The sequence below is a fragment of the Talpa europaea genome (genome assembly GCF_964194135.1).
Source record: "Talpa europaea genome assembly, chromosome: 5".
Taxonomy (NCBI): Eukaryota; Metazoa; Chordata; class Mammalia; order Eulipotyphla; family Talpidae; genus Talpa; species Talpa europaea.
In genome coordinates this window covers 19,215,040-19,230,909 of record NC_140071.1, presented here as the reverse complement: position 1 = coordinate 19,230,909, position 15,870 = coordinate 19,215,040, and the positions used below count along the sequence as shown (strand labels likewise).

The 15,870-nt window shown below is 40.3% G+C and overlaps 1 protein-coding gene across 3 annotated transcripts in view; it reads right to left on the bottom strand.

The window, feature by feature from the left end:
- EGFLAM (EGF like, fibronectin type III and laminin G domains) overlaps window positions 1-15,870 on the bottom strand; it is a gene marked incomplete at both ends in the record, with an annotated part of 143,313 nt that overhangs the window by 126,701 nt on the left and 742 nt on the right. The window lies entirely within an intron of this gene.

Here is a 15,870-nt window from a genome sequence, read left to right as displayed (position 1 = left end):
AGGTACTACTTAATATATTGGTGGAGTCTGTACTTTGCCAGACCTCTATGGTAGGTTCTGGCCAGGCCTGCTGTTTTCATTTCCTTTGTGGTCTGTTTAGACTGGACATGACTGTGTGAGCATGTTCACGTACTGACCATCACGACGTAGGTGCAGAGTCACTGTTCAGGAGTCATGTCTGCTCACTGTGCTTGAATCTGTGTTGTGTAGTGAGGTGGTACTGGTACTGCACTATCCCACACTCCGAATGGCAATTTTATGTCCAAAAAAGCTATATATGCTGGAGTTTTAGGGTATATGGTCAAGGGTTAGCAATTGGGCTACAAATTTGACTGTAGAATTGGGGCTACCAGAGGGGAGAGAGAGAAGGGGAATATTACAGGTGGTCTGGGGTGGGAATGGTGCTGTAGCATACATCTGAAGAGGTGTGAACCTGTCTCCCCAACTCAGATACAAGGCTGTAACCATTGTTACGTCAATAAAAATAATACAATTTAAAAAGGAAAAGATTAAGAGGTTTGGTCAACTCCTACAAAGGACCTCGGGCAAGATTCACTGTGTGGTGGAAATCTACCATGATCATCAAGTGTGTCTTTTTTGAGGAACTGGGTGATTTGGAAAGTTACACTCATCTCCAAATCCCAGGCTGATATCTCAAGACACACTTTCCTGATAACCTGTCATTTATGCTTACTGGAATGAACTATAAGATGTAAAAGATTTGATTGTCAGAGTGTTCATTTGGGTCAAATCTCCAAACCAATTTCCACAGATACACTTCAGTTGAGGAGAGGCTTATAAGATGAAATGGCTAAAAAAAAAATCTCCTCCCCAAGCCCGCATCTCTGGCCTGCACCCCAGCTTTTGTACACACAAATAAATACATCTTAAAAAAAAATGGTCTAGCTAGTCAGATCCCAGTTCAACCACTTAACTTCTTTCTACCTTAGTCTCTTCATCAGCAAAATGGTCATGGCATGAGACCTGCCACAAAGGAATATGAATATGAAGAGGATAAAAGTAGATTATTTCTAAGCACTTGAAATAATACTTGGCATATAAAACAACATGAATGTTAAAGCTCTTTTTAAATTCTGAAATAGTCTACTAAACACTAAACTGTTTCCATGCAGGGGTCATTACCAAAGACACAGGTGTTATGGGCAATCAGGTTATTCACTGAAAATAATTTCACTGATTTAAACTCCCCCAAAACAAAATGAATTGAGGACTTTATGAGAGTTAAGTTTGACAGAAGTTTGTATGGAGCCTTCTATAAAATAATTACCTGTGCAAATTAGAAGTCTTAACAGGAGCACAGGCATTTGCTTGAACAGTCCAAAACAACTTTTAAAAGCACTGTAAAGGAAAGAATTCTGCCTAAGTTACTTCCTGAATAAACCAATAACCTTCACTCCCTGAGTTAAGCACACAGATCTACACAGACAGCAGGCAGGCTCCATGCTGGCAAGATTCCACTCTCCTTGTAAGGCCCTAAGCATCTGCCCCCCACCCCCACCGCACAGCTGAGTGGTGTGCTTACCAAGAGCCAGTGGTATTGTGTCCCACTGTTAATTTAATCACAGAAACTTTCCTTTGTCAATGGATAACATACAACTTACAACAAGAAAAAGTTGCTTCTGTGAAAACCAGGTTGACTGGGGATAACTCACTAACGGTGATATGTAAGCAGTTGCTACAGTCTAAAAGACTGGAAAATCTAGACGTATCCTGCACTCAGCAGAGACCTTGTTTTTGCAGTTTATGCTTGAATGATGACCAAGAAGTTCAATCGGGGCACCCGTGTTAGAAAAACAAACAAACAAACACACAAACACACACACACACACACACACACACACACACTTGCTCCCATAGCCAAACATTGTGGAATAAATCTCCCATTCATTGTTATTTTTTAAATGAAAATAAAATATATCTATATATAAATTGTCCCTTAACTTACTCTTTCAATTAACTGGCCAATCCAAATTGGACTAGATAAGAGAGTCTCCACTACAATGATAGGAAAATAGTTAATGCTTGATAGCAAGCATAGCTATTTTTTCTTTAAAAAGTGTTACTTTTTTCTTTAAAAGAGAGATACTATCACAACTTTAAAATATGAGCAGAAATGGGGTTGTAGGATATGAGTCAGGTCTATAAGATTTTCTATTTGTATGTATTTGGGGCATATTTAATGCCTATTATCTCCATCAAATGGTGAGCTTATCATGTGATAACTTGATTTTCTCAGGATGATTTATAATTAGAATAAGGCCTCCATGTCTAGCTGAGGATAACTACCAGGCACATTTTAACAGCCCAGTCTTTGTTGATGTTTAGGAACTTAAGCTACTTTCAAGTAAACAAGAAACTTTAAGCAGGAAAAAGAAGATGCTAGCAATGTTAATAATGAACAAAGAGACATAGTGGGAGTAACAAAAGCCAGTCAGCAACCTGTCGATTGCACTGCCTGAAGATCAGGAATGACCAGGGTCCCAGTAAAATTTGGCCCTCAAGTAGCACAACTGAATTAAACCTTCACTTTTAGGGTTGCATAGATTTTATTTTTCCCCTGAAAATCCCGACACAGGTTGGTACACAGTTTCGGGATTTAACGTTTTTAAACATTTTTGCCTTCTCTGATAATATATATATAAACCCTTTGGTGAAGTTGTCTATCAAAATGGGGGGAGGGTGGAAGTAAAGGAAGGAGGAGTCAGTGGACTGTGGTAGAGGATTATTGGCACTTTGGTTGTGGGTGTGATGTGGTGTGGTGACATATATCTGATCCAACGTAAATAGACTATGCCACAGATAAGTACCCCCGACCTCTGATACCCCTAAATCATATAGAGCTTTGTAAACCAACATTACCTCAAGAAAAAAATAATAGAATATTTTTAATTTGTTAATTACTATTGTAGAAGAACTACTGGGAACTACCATAAACCTTCACCACTTCAGAACTGGCCAGCCTTTTTCGCTTTTGTTTCCTCAGGAGACATAAGAACCTGCTCTGCCTATAAACTGGGCAGGCTAAATGTGTTGGAGAATTAACACCCCTTCCAGAAGCCATCCCTAAATGGCTCCTGGGATTGATGTAAATATCCTAGATCTCTCACCCCTCAAGTGGGAAACCTCTGAGTCATGTGTTCTATAACATTTTCTAGAACTTCCTGGGCCTCCCTGGTGGCACAAGGGTTAAGCACCACACTGTGAAGCAATCCGCAGCCTCTGCAGCACGAGTTTGATCCCCGGCCAGCCAAGGAGCAACCCAAATGGTGAAGACGACCTCTCCTAGCTCACCTGCTGCTCCCCTCAGCAGTGTATTTCACTCAGTCTGCCTGTTCTGTTCCCCACTCTGTCTCTAGTGAATCCTCTCACCCCCCACATCTCTGGCCTGTACCCCAGTCCTTGTATGCATAAATAAATAAATCTTTAAAAAAAAATTCTAGAATTTCCCCCATGAAATTAAGCTCTAGTCATCCAGAGAATAACTCGCTTGATTATAAGACTTTGCTGAATTCCTTCTCACTGGTTTCCCTGCTCCACTCTTCTGGTTTTTGTTTTGTTTTACTTTTAAAATATACTATTTTCATTCAAATCTTTGTTGTAAAGTCTGTTACTGGGGAATCCAAACCAAGGCAATGAGTGTAACTTAATTAATTCTTGTAAGCTAGAATAATAAGCATTTTTAACTCTGCTAATCAGTAGAACATCAGGTACAAGATATTTATAGCCACAAAATCAGAACAGAGTCTAAAACATATCAAGAGCACAAAACCCAGCAAAAACCTAACAGATGTGGGAGAAAATCCAAGTTCGTCATGGTCTTTCCATTTAGGTCAAATTTACTGGAATTACAAGCGGTTAGTTTTGGTTCATGAGGACTTCATGAAGAGATCAGGAATTTTCTTCCCTTTGTCCAGAAACTCTTAGGTCCAAAGAATTTCTATTAAGGATCCTGAATATCACCACACAATACATCAGGGTGGATAAATCTGTTTTACTGTGCTCATATCCAAGTAGCCTGCAGATCTGAGCCCAGAGAACAAGCTCATCTTCAACAGGTTTCTGTTGCTCACACATTTACAGCAGGCATCCTTAAACTGTGTCAGTCCTGATCCTCAAAGAGTTCCAAATGCAAGCTAAACACAAATCAAAACCTTATGGTTATGTCTAAGGAGGGAAATAGTAGGAACAGGAATATATTACAAGGTAGTAGTACCAAAGGTATCAATTAGGGTCCCAGCAGAAAGAATAATTTACTTAATTAAAAGAGATTTTAATTAAGACTACTTACAGACGTGCGATCATCTTTAAGGAACAACTAGGAATAATGACGTACTCAGATACCAGAACCAGTGAAATGCCTCCTCTATCCTCAAGTAGACAGTGCAATTGGAGAAAGCAGTGGCTCCAATACTGGACCCAGCCAGAGGTGGAAGCCACAGAGGGCCATGAGCTGTGGCTGCAGAGACACACAGCTGCTGCCAGCATAGCAATGCCAATGCAGGAGAGATGAGGGAAGAAATGTATCAGACATTCCTCTCCGGTCTCCTTCTGAGACCTTCCATTGGCTGAACCACAAGGAAGCCAAAGGGCAGAGCAGTCTGAGTGATGCAATAAGACCAGCCTCACGGAGCAAGGAACAGGCAAGGAGCAGAGAGTAAATGTGGATGGAGGGCAGGACAGATCCATCAGTGAGTGGGAGCAGCACAGAAGATGCTGGAACCTCACTCTTTATGAGTAAAACTTTGTAATTATTTCATTTGTTTACTTACTACTTAGCCATCTTTCCATCAATTCATTATGAAAACAATCAAACATACAGAAAAGTAAGAGTTTTAGAGAGAACATGTGCATACTCATCACATAGATTCTACCATTAACATTTTATTAAATTTGCCTTATGTTTGTGTCCAATAACCCATTCCTCAGTAAATCTTATTTTTGATGTATTTCAAAATAAATTTGGACAGCAGTACATTTTCTTTTAAATACTTCAGCATCATATCATTTACTTAGTTCATTTTTATTGCCATTATAAGTTATTTTAGATAGATATTTAATAGATAAGTAGGTAGATAAATGATTGATAGATAGATAAATAGATAGATAGACCAAAAGAACAATAAATTGGTAAATGGGTCAACCAGTTGGTTGCTTTCAATTGGACTGCACAGGAACATTCATTTTATCAGGCATGTTTGTCCTCACAAAACAAAGACTGGAAAGACCTTTGCACACACTCTAGTACTTGATTCCTTTACTAGCGAAGGATTATAGAACTGATCCTCATAAGCAAGCCAGGGTTAGCACAATCTAGCTGAAGAAGAATGCTGAAAAACTTGGGTACTCTGTTTCTCCCGACCCAGTCAGATTACAAGAGAAGGACCGACTTTATCCTTTCCTCTACACCTGATCTTTGCAGCCCTCATTTATTATTATTCACATGAAAGCCTCATTTTCTTTTGGTTTTAAAGACAGATGGGGGAAGGGGGGGAACTGAACATTGGACTTTTACTTCCTCTTCCCCCATTATCTCTTGATAAAGGAGTAGAACTATCATTGCCTTTGCTTCTTAACCTACCAAAACATGCCAAAAATCAGGTCTGAGGCAAACCCACAAGTTACTTCAAATTCTACCTGTTCTCCATGTATCAAAAATGACATGTTTCACAGTATGAACTCAATCAGACACTCTTTAAAAAAACAATTCCAATAGCTGTTGGCAGCAGCGAGGTAGGATTTAAACGACATGCTGCTGCAGACTGGCTCCCCGGGCCATTTCCTTCTCTAAATCAAACTGCAGTGTGGGTTTTCAAATGCCTGCTCAGGTTGAGCAAAAATGTTGGCCCACCAAAGTGACACATTTTCTGCATTGTGCTGCAGGGAGGAAATGAATTTGGGAGCTGGAAGCAGGAGCAAAGTAATCACACGAGGTTAAAATGTATTTGCCTAAAATGAGGCCACCGTTTTCCATTCCCCAGTTACCTGGGAAAGGCTGGCTGCATGCAAGGCTGTCCACTAGGAAAGGCAGAAGATGCGTAGGTGAAAAAATCGAGGTGTTTTTGTTGATAAAATTACAAACCTAACAGAGGACACCAGTTAGTGATACCAATAACAAAATGCCAGACAGAAGGGAAGAAATGGCCTCCCACTTGGAGGGTACATAAAGTCTTCACAGACCAAGGGGGCAGCTGAGCCATGCTTGAAGGATCGTTGCTTTTCTATGGGCAGAGATGAGGGAAGGGTATTATAATGGGACAGATCACATGTGGATGGTTCAGCCCTGGGAAAGCCAAGGGGAGGTCGATGACATAGCAATCTGGTTTAGCTGGAATCTAGACAGTATATTCATTGAGAAGCAAGAAAGGTAAGTTGGGAGATATATGACACACTTCAAGGTTCAACTTTAGAAGTCATCAGGGAGTCAGAATATATTAAACACAAGATGATATGATGAGAACAGCATTTGGGGAAGATTATTCTGGCAGACAAGATGGTTAAAACTGTGGAGATTAGACATCACAGAAATGGTATCTTTTACATTTAATCTCTTAATATCATACTGAAGAAGGTAGCTAAGAAATACCATTGATATTCTAACTGCAAAAATCTTCTTTTTGGGTAAGAAGCCACACAGCTGATACCCAAAAATCTATGACCACTATGGTGGCTGTATAAAGACATGTTTATATGTTGAGTTTGATTCTTAGTGCTTCTTGGTTTTGTGTAATTCTCAAAACAAATGTTGGCACTTTTATTAAACCCTAAGTTTATTCTAGGTCTCTCTTCCATTGATAAGAATTTTATGAATGATTTAGAAACCGAAAGTCATCATTTGGGGATATAAATTTGAATAATTTATAAGAAATTGAGAAAATGAAGTTCTTTTCAACTCCTATTTTCATGGAAACCAACACCCAGTTAGATTTGTGTCAGTGTTGTCAACATTTGACATTTTGCCAAATATAACAAAACCACCATCTCTATCACTATCTAGGCTCTATAAACTACAATAAGCCTAATTAGTATAGATTGACTATGTAGTGCCCAGTAAGTAGTGAAAGCTTATAATATTTTCCTTGGTACATTTCCAATCATCATATTATCTCCTTCACTTGATACATAAAATCCTTGGGGTAGTTATTATGAGCCGTGTGTTTCTGATTAGAAATCTAAGTCATAAAGAGATTAAGTACCCACTCTGGGATTAGACAACCATAAATTTTAAAGCTAGATTCAAACCCAGGTCTGTTTGGATGGATTCTTACAATTCTTCCAAACTGAATGGATGTGTGTTAAAAGGTAAGTTGTGGTCAAAGCTGATCAATTACTTTAAAATAACTATCAAAGGACTGTTTCTCTTGAACTTAATGGCTTATTTGTTTAATTATACCAATTAGGAGCTTCTTGAACATCGAAGCGATGTATATGAGCCTCACAGAAAGCCTTGAGACATGAAGGGTAAACCTTGCAATATGCTATATTGAAGGTTTGATAAATATCACCTTTCACTAAGGAAGTGGTTACTTAGTGGAGAAATGGAAGACTTCAAAGCCAGGCTAAATCATCTTGGCAGTCCTGACACCCCAAAAAGGACTTCTATAGGAGACAGCTGGGAGTATTCTAGAGAAAACCTGTAACTGCGGATGGCTGCTTCTCAGTTGTATACAGCCCTTTTGTCCTCAGGTATTTTGCAAAATGCACACCCACCAGTCAGAAGTGTGACTGATAGCAGTGTCAGTTCATTCTACAGTGTCCCAAGATATACATGGGGCCTCAGCAAAGAAAGGGTGGTGACACCTATTGGCAAGATCCCTCTTGGCTGCAGAGCAAGTTGCAATAATTATGCTCCTACCCATTGGCGGCAGGAACACCTATGGATGGGAAGCAACAAAGGCCGGGGTGGACAACTTGAGTTCATGTTCTGGTCATGTCCATTTCCTCTTTGCTAAGTCATCTGCTCTTGACTTCTTTATTATAAAAGTTACAAGATCAAGTGAGATTACTTCCATGAAAACTCTGAAAAGTGCAGTGGTTCAACCAAATGTATCCAATTATTTTTTTGGCGGGGGTGGGGAAGATCAGTCCACTCCATCAGAGCAGGCTGTTATGTCTAAAAAATCATTTTTATATTTTAAGATGCATCTCTCACTGAATAAATTATTCTACCATGAATAGTCCTTTTAATTATGGAATACAAATAGAGGGAGCTTCTAGAAAACTGGGGAGAGGCGGGAACCATCTGAAGTTCCAGTTAGAAATTCATGCTACTTAACCCTCAGACAGTCATTTTATTTGTTAAAAGGGCTAAATTTTACTTTTTCTTACATGTAGGAAATATGTAGCAACCAATGGCATATTCACATAATCATATACATATTTTTGGGCCCTACTGCAAAATTATCTTAGTTAATTTGACTGTTTAGTTCTTAGGAACTTCTGTTATATCATGGGGACTCCAACAAGGAAGGGTAGATACTAATGAACTGCTTCTCCAGAAGCACACTCACTGCCATGAAACCAGTTTCAGGCCCGATTCTGTCACACATACACAGAACCATGGGCAAGCAGTCACAAAGATTCGGAAACAACTTACTCTTTTAACATCCCTTGTCTGTCCTTGAGGAACTCCAGGCACCACATCAGAAACCACCCACCACATCACAGGTCATTTTCCTCCTGCATACACTGCTGAATTACATTTCCCAGCCTAACTGTGAGAGTTAGGTTGGGGCCACAAGACCATGCTCTGGCACCTGACACACAAAAGTCTTTGCCACAAGGCTTTACCTTTTTACCTTCTACGATACCTTGAGACCCATTTAAAGATGGTAGCATAACCAGTTGGAAGCATTGTAGAATGATCGGTCCTTAACTCACCATTTGGAAGCGAGCTGCCCAACAAGGAATGCTGACTTTGGAGTTAGAGCAAATGAAAGCAGGTCAACCACTGAGACTTGGAGCTGCTTGTTACAGCAGCTAATGTTAATTACCCTGATTACCCAGCAAAGCATTAGGGTAAATGAATCTGTCAAGTGGGCAAAACACAGGACTGATGATCTGGCCGAAATGCAAAGGAGCTTGCCTGGAAGGCTTGCTGGATTCTTATTCTTTGTCTATGCAAAAAGAGAGGGACATGAAAACATTAATTCTAACATAATTTATGCTAGTTAACAAATCTTCTAACTGGGATTTTTTTGTAACATCATGTGAAGTATTTTCCTGGCCACATTTGAGAATCAACTTATAGTAAAGTTCTTCTAGTGGTAATGAACCAACCCTGGAGTGTGGATTCCAGGTTAGCACAGAGGTAAAGTGCAAAATATTCAACCACTGGTGTGGTACAGCCACAAAGAGATGAGAACAAATGTAAGCTCTTGCCAGAGCAGTGCCTTCTATCCTGCATTGCTTCAAGTGCTAATTAAGCACCCTTAGAATAAAGATTAAAGTAATTTACACAGTGACTGTTTATACTGAAGTATTTAAAAAATAAATTACTAAGAATATAATAGGCATCTAATTCACCACTATCATCCATTTTATTCATTTCCCTGCTCACTCTAAGAATTACAAGCAAAGGATCATGGGATCTATTTCTTAATGTAAGAATAGATCAATAAAATTAGCCATCTGTCCAAAGGAGGCTTTAAACTCAGGTTGTATTTAAGTATTATGTTTCCAACTGCCCAGATGTTACAGAAAAGTGCCTGCTGATCCAACTCCTTTTGCACAGTGTAAACCATTAAATAGATAATATAAACTTATTGCACCAAGAAAAATAAATAGCAGTAACATTACATTAAATCCGATTCAGGATTTTGGGTGCCCTGTCAGCAAACACAAGTGCTAAGATTAAATCACTCAGGATTTGCAGAGTCAGACAAAGACAGAATCTTCAAGTGTCTGTGGAGGGAGAAAGGAAAGTAGAGCCTGAAAATTCAATCAAAGCTTCAGAGACTGTATCCTGGGTTGGTCTGGCTGGTTAAGGTAATAGCAATTAATGTAATTACTGCTAAGTAAGAATATTCTATCTTTGTGTAGAACTCTCTCAAAGCACTGGTCTTTCTGAAAGTACGCTAGTAGGACTACTGGATGAAGTGAGGCTTTTTTTTTTTTTAATTGATGAAATGCAAGAATCATTCATAGGCAAAGCCAACTGAGCCTGATCTCTATCTTTCTAAGTCACTGGCACCGACTCATCAATAACTGGTATCATTGATCAATGAGCAATTTCTTAGCTCTCTAGCTTCACAGAGATTTTCACCCAGTCGCATATCAATCTGGATAATACTCTTTCAGGTACAGCTGCTCTCCCTCTAGACCCTGCAAAACTCCCCAAGACAGATACCAGAAAATCATCCATCACCCTTCAGGTTACAGTTCCCCAAAGGAATCCATTCAAGCAAGATCACAAACCTAGCAGTTACACTTTCCAAATGAAATATGAAGACATGTGGTTGAACAAGGAGTCTCTCTGGTTTGTCAATTAATTTATCTGAATAAATTTACAAAAAGCTCAATACAAACTAAATCACATGTAATCAATAAAACACTAACATATATAAAAAAAAGTACATAAAATCATGTGTGCCTGTGCCTGACACCTGGAACATATTCTTTCAATGTTAATTTCCCCCTATTCAGATTAAGTAATTCCAGTTTCATAAATAATTATCTTCAAGCTTCAGTCCTTGAATCCTTTTCATGCCTTGATTCTTCTAAAAACCTCAATGGCAGATTCTTTACTTATTCTGTTTTTAAAGATGAGGAAACTGACTGAGGCTTGCAGAGCTAATATAACAAGTCCTATGTCACCAACAAAAAAACAGTGTCGGAACGTGAACCTGAATTCGTCAAATACCAGACTCTGTGTTTTCACCTGTCTTTTGTTCAGTCATGAGAAACTAGCTTTAGAGGCTAAAAGATCCTAAGGGTGGAACAGTTCTGGGAGAAGTGGGGGGAGAGGTTGATTACCTACAGCTTAGCATGGCTCTGTATTGATTCTGCAGGGTTCCTTGTGCAGTCATGTCTCAATCAACAGGGCGGGGAAAGTGGGTGAGTAGGGTGATTCCCTCAGGTAGAATGTTCTTCAGGCACCACTAGAAGACAAATTCCAGATCCAACTCCCTACTGAGAGTCTAAGCACAGGGCCATTCTTGCTAAAATACAGACATCCGAGCAATGTGGTGTTGCTGGCAACCCCACTCGGTGTGGATGGAATAAGTGGACACTGTTGGGGTGATATAGAGTTGGGTACAAAGGAAAGGGAGGCAGTGGGAGGAGCCCAAACTCTCCTTTGTCAGTTCTCAAAGGATGGCCTGTGAGCCCCTGAAGTTCTTGTTCAAAAGGCATAGGCCTAGATTGCACTCCAAGAATTCTCATCCAAAGGCAGTTCGGAAATTGTTTGCCTGGGTCAGATGCCTTAAGGTACCTGGAAGTCAGCAGAGATCTGCTCTTAGCTAGCTGTGGAAAGTGCACACTTTACTGATAGAAATTTGATTAAAGGTCTACCTCATTCCCTCTTTCTCCCTCCCTGATCCATGATGAGATCGATGGATCTTTAAGAAGTCAATTGTCTTCCAACTCATTTCAGAAGTCTGAGAAGGCTGGGATCCTTCTTCAAAATGGAAGTCCATCATCAATATAAACAAAACACAGGGTTTGGGGGTAGGGGGTTGCCCTACAAATAGCCAGCTAGAATCTGCAGTAGCTCCCGCTCTTTTACTATCCCAGAAATTGCAGGTGCACTTCCAGTCAATACCTGTATCTTGACATGCAGTGGCCAAAACAAGTGGCAGTGATCTTGAGCAGCTCAAAATATGCTGTGTTACAATCAAGATATCATGTCATTCAGTCAGTCAGTTGGGAGAAATCAGTCCTGTTTAGGTGGGTGAGGCAGCAGAATACAGGACAGTCATAGGATAACCCCATGGAAGCTGAGGTCCCACCTTGGTCTCAGATGCTTGAGTCCCTGTCTGCCAGAAATCTAGCCCCAGGTCCCTGGACCACTTTTGAGCTACAGTAACCCATGAACAGATGGACAACTGCTCCCCAAAGAACTCTAAGGTAATTAAAACTCTGGGCTCTGGATAAGAAAAGAGAACTAAAAAACACCATTCAGTTCCTTTCCGGCCAAGTCACTCTTCCATGAGAAAGAATTCTGAGAAACAAGTACTGCCTCCTGCTACATTACTTTTATTTCTGACCTTGACCACACTATCACTTTATATCTCATGAAGAATCTAGAGAGAGAGAGAGAGAGAGAGAGAGAGAGAGAGAGAGAGAGAGAGAGAGAGAGAGAGAGAAGATGGGAACTTCTTTATCAGGCTTAGATCTGATATGGAATAAATGGGAGGTAGGAGGACTGATAAGAGGAGGGGCATGTTTCAGAGGAAAATGTTCAGGCCATGATGCCTGAATAGCATGGGACATGAGTGGATAGTTGGGGGAGATCTCCATTTCCATCTTGCTCCTCTGTATCTCTCCCTGGTGGCCTTTACTTCCCCAGAAGTCAATCAGTCTGAATGAGCATTGTGGTGGAGCACAGCTGGCTGGAAAGGGAGATAGATGAACACCCACAAGAGATGACCCTCCCCCAAATTACATGCTTTGGGAAGGGGACTTGAATGAGAGCCATAAGTGATGACATAACCAGTGTTGCTCAGGGTAGGGGGAGGAAGCCGAACAAGATAACCCTTGACCTCCAACTTCTAAGATTATCAGCTTCAATATTAGCATCAGCAGAATCGAGCCAGAGGCACAGGTATGCAGCATCAACCAATAGAGAACATTACCCACAAACTAACTGCCCTTTCAGGCTTTCAATTTTCCTCTTTGAATTTCCTTGGATCTCCACTTTAGTCCAGTCTTGCAGGTAGAGAAATGCTGAGGTAGTGGACAGGCAAAGGTCAGAGACCGGCAACTCCTTAAATTACTGTGAAGTTGCAGATCCTCCAGAGAAAACCCTGAACTCTGAACCCTACCCTGACCTTGTTGCACCAACACCACAAGCAAACTGGAAAACCAGAGAGAACGCTGGGCCCTCTTGGCATCCTATGCCCGTCTCTATGCCAGAGAGCTAACTAGTCTGCTGATGGGAATGTGTGTGTCTTGTCACACGCTGGCTCCAGCTCTATCTGGATTTCTCTTCTTCCTGGCCCACATCAGCATTGCAAGAGTCTCCCCTACACTTGCTGGTGAGGCTGATATAAGGGTAAAGTTCTAAAGGCCATGTAAGAGGGCCTGGGTGCTAGTTCCAGTTCAGCTTCTGATGTCACTTGGACAGTCACTTAATCCCCCTCGGCCCAGTTGTAAATTGCAGGCTTTTCACTTCCTTCCAGGTCTACGATTCTAATTTTGCTCTGAAAAAGAATGAAGGATCCAGTAAATGGTCTGCATACCGTGACGACCTGGGGAGATGCCAGGTGCTATTCCTTACCAGTCTTCAGACACCCCTTTTTTACTTCCAGCACTACTGGACCTTCTGGCCTCACAAGCAAAGCCCCCAGGAGTTCAATCAAGAGAGAGCAAGTGGTTCATCATTTCCCTGTCAGGTTACACCCTCTGATTCTTGTGGATGAGGTCAGTGGACAAGAGCTTCCAGAAACCCAGCCTGGGATCTTCACACTAATTTCTTTGGAGGCCTAGCTGTAATCTCATGTACAAATGTCTAAGGGGAGCTCAGCCTCCCCACACACAGCAACAGGGTCCTATCCTGGGGGAGGCCCCTGTTCAGTCTCTGAATCAGTTTGCTAAGGAATTTGTTTCTAGTTCTGATTATCAGAGCCTGGATTCCCCTCCGTCACCTATTAATGGTGTGACTTTGAGTGAGATATTTAATCTTTCTAAGCTACAGTTTTTCTTTCAGTTAAACAGAGGTAATAATAGTACCTACCTCACAGGTTTGTTGGGTTGATTAAGTCTGTAGGTGTCAAGGTCTTAGAACAGTGCAGCAAGCACCTCATAAGTGTTAGCTATTTAATTTGGCTCAACTTGAAAGCTGCCATTTCTAGTGACTCTCAGCAAATGGAGAGGTTTCCTTATGAACATTCAGGGACAGAGGAGAAACTAATTTGGGGAGAAGCGAAAGGTTGTCTCTTTCCAACCCAAAGTAGACTCATAATTAATGCATCTACTTGTCTTTCTTTCCTCACCTGAGTTAAATGGAGATGGAGAATTTTCAGGTAGATTTTGAATTCAGGACTTCCCCAACAAAACTACTTATCAAATGTAGATTTAGGGGTTTAGGGAGGCAGATAGAGCCATCCAATTAAAACAGGACTGTTCAAGTATGCTTCCACGGTGGCCATGCCACCTTCAAAGTACTGCACACAATCCAATTTTTATTGAGGATACAAGGCACAAAGAAACTCCCATATGGATACTAGCAGGATTTGCTGGTGTCTGGGGAAGATTACAAATTAGCTGGTCGCTGTTCACATCAGAGCCAACCGGGGCACATTCAGTTTTTAATCTGGACCAATTTTCCGGATCAAAAACTAGTCTATCCAAGGGATGTAAATGAGCCCAGGAGGAAATTTTACTCTGAAGTTTATGAAGTAGCTGTCATTTTAATCTGAGCTGCTTTCTGACCTGAAAGTCAGTGTCTGGATAAAATTATAAAAGAATGAAAAACTCTTTTAGGCTGAATCTCGGCAAACACACCTTTGACCTCAAAGTTGATGTATTTAATATGCCAAAGTAAAAGCGCATAGTAAAAGAAAGAATTGCCACCATCAAGACCTATCTATGCTTCACATAAAACCAAAGAGGCCAGCAGACATATTCATGGTGTGAATATCAAAAGGAGACTCTGGGTGAATCAGGTAGAAAATATATTTAGGAAAAAAACAAAAAAAGAAAGAAAGAAAACATGGTGAGCCACATGAGCAGCTTTATACCACATATTTGTGTGAAGCATTTTTCAAAAAATTTCTCCTTAAATGGATGGGAATCAAGCTTTAAAATCACATTGCATATGCTGTCATTCTTAAGAACTATAGAAATAACAATGAATTGTTTTAAAAAATTGTGATGAGGTGGTTTTATGTGAATAAATCTGCAGAATGCAATTGATGTGGTTATCTTAAGGAGAAATGTTAGAAAGAAGCCTTGCACTGAAATCCTTGAAAATGTGAGTATGCGCATGTAGGAAGAGAAACAATTTAATGTAATATTACCCTGGACTGCTGCTATTATCTCCAAAATGAATTGAACAGTGGAAATAGAATAGCTTATAATTTCAGCGTGCTGCAGGTTGTGATAATGATTCTAAGTTTCAAGGCAGATAGCAAGGCTCTGGTGAAAATAGACACAGCCTGAAGAGTGAGGATGTCCCCAGAGCTGAAAGGCTCTTCCAAATGGAAAGATCCCTGTTCAGCGAAAATATTTACAAAGCCATATGGGAACCTGCCAATATTATTTTCTTTGCCGTCTGATAAATTTCCCCTGATGTCTCTTTCTTATGGAAATATTATTTGCGGAGAAAACAGCACTTTCTGCAAAGTTTTGCAGGCTGCATTCAAATAAAATTATATTGCTTTCCATTGTTCATAAGATATAATTAATCCCATAAGACAACTTTGCTTACAAAGTAAACTAAGAAAAAACAGATTTTTCCGAATTCTAAATATAGTCTCAGCAAAGAAGAAGAAAAATCGTTATCGGGGATGTTATGTTTAGAACTTTATTGTGGAGGATGTCCCACTTTGAATAATCTCACAACCCAGACTGAATGAAAGGAAACAAAAATACACGAGGACTTTTTACCTGCATAGCTAGAGGAATCGCAAGTGAACTTATTTCAAGTTCTCACCAATTCTCTGTATAGCCTACAAGGCCACACATCTTTGT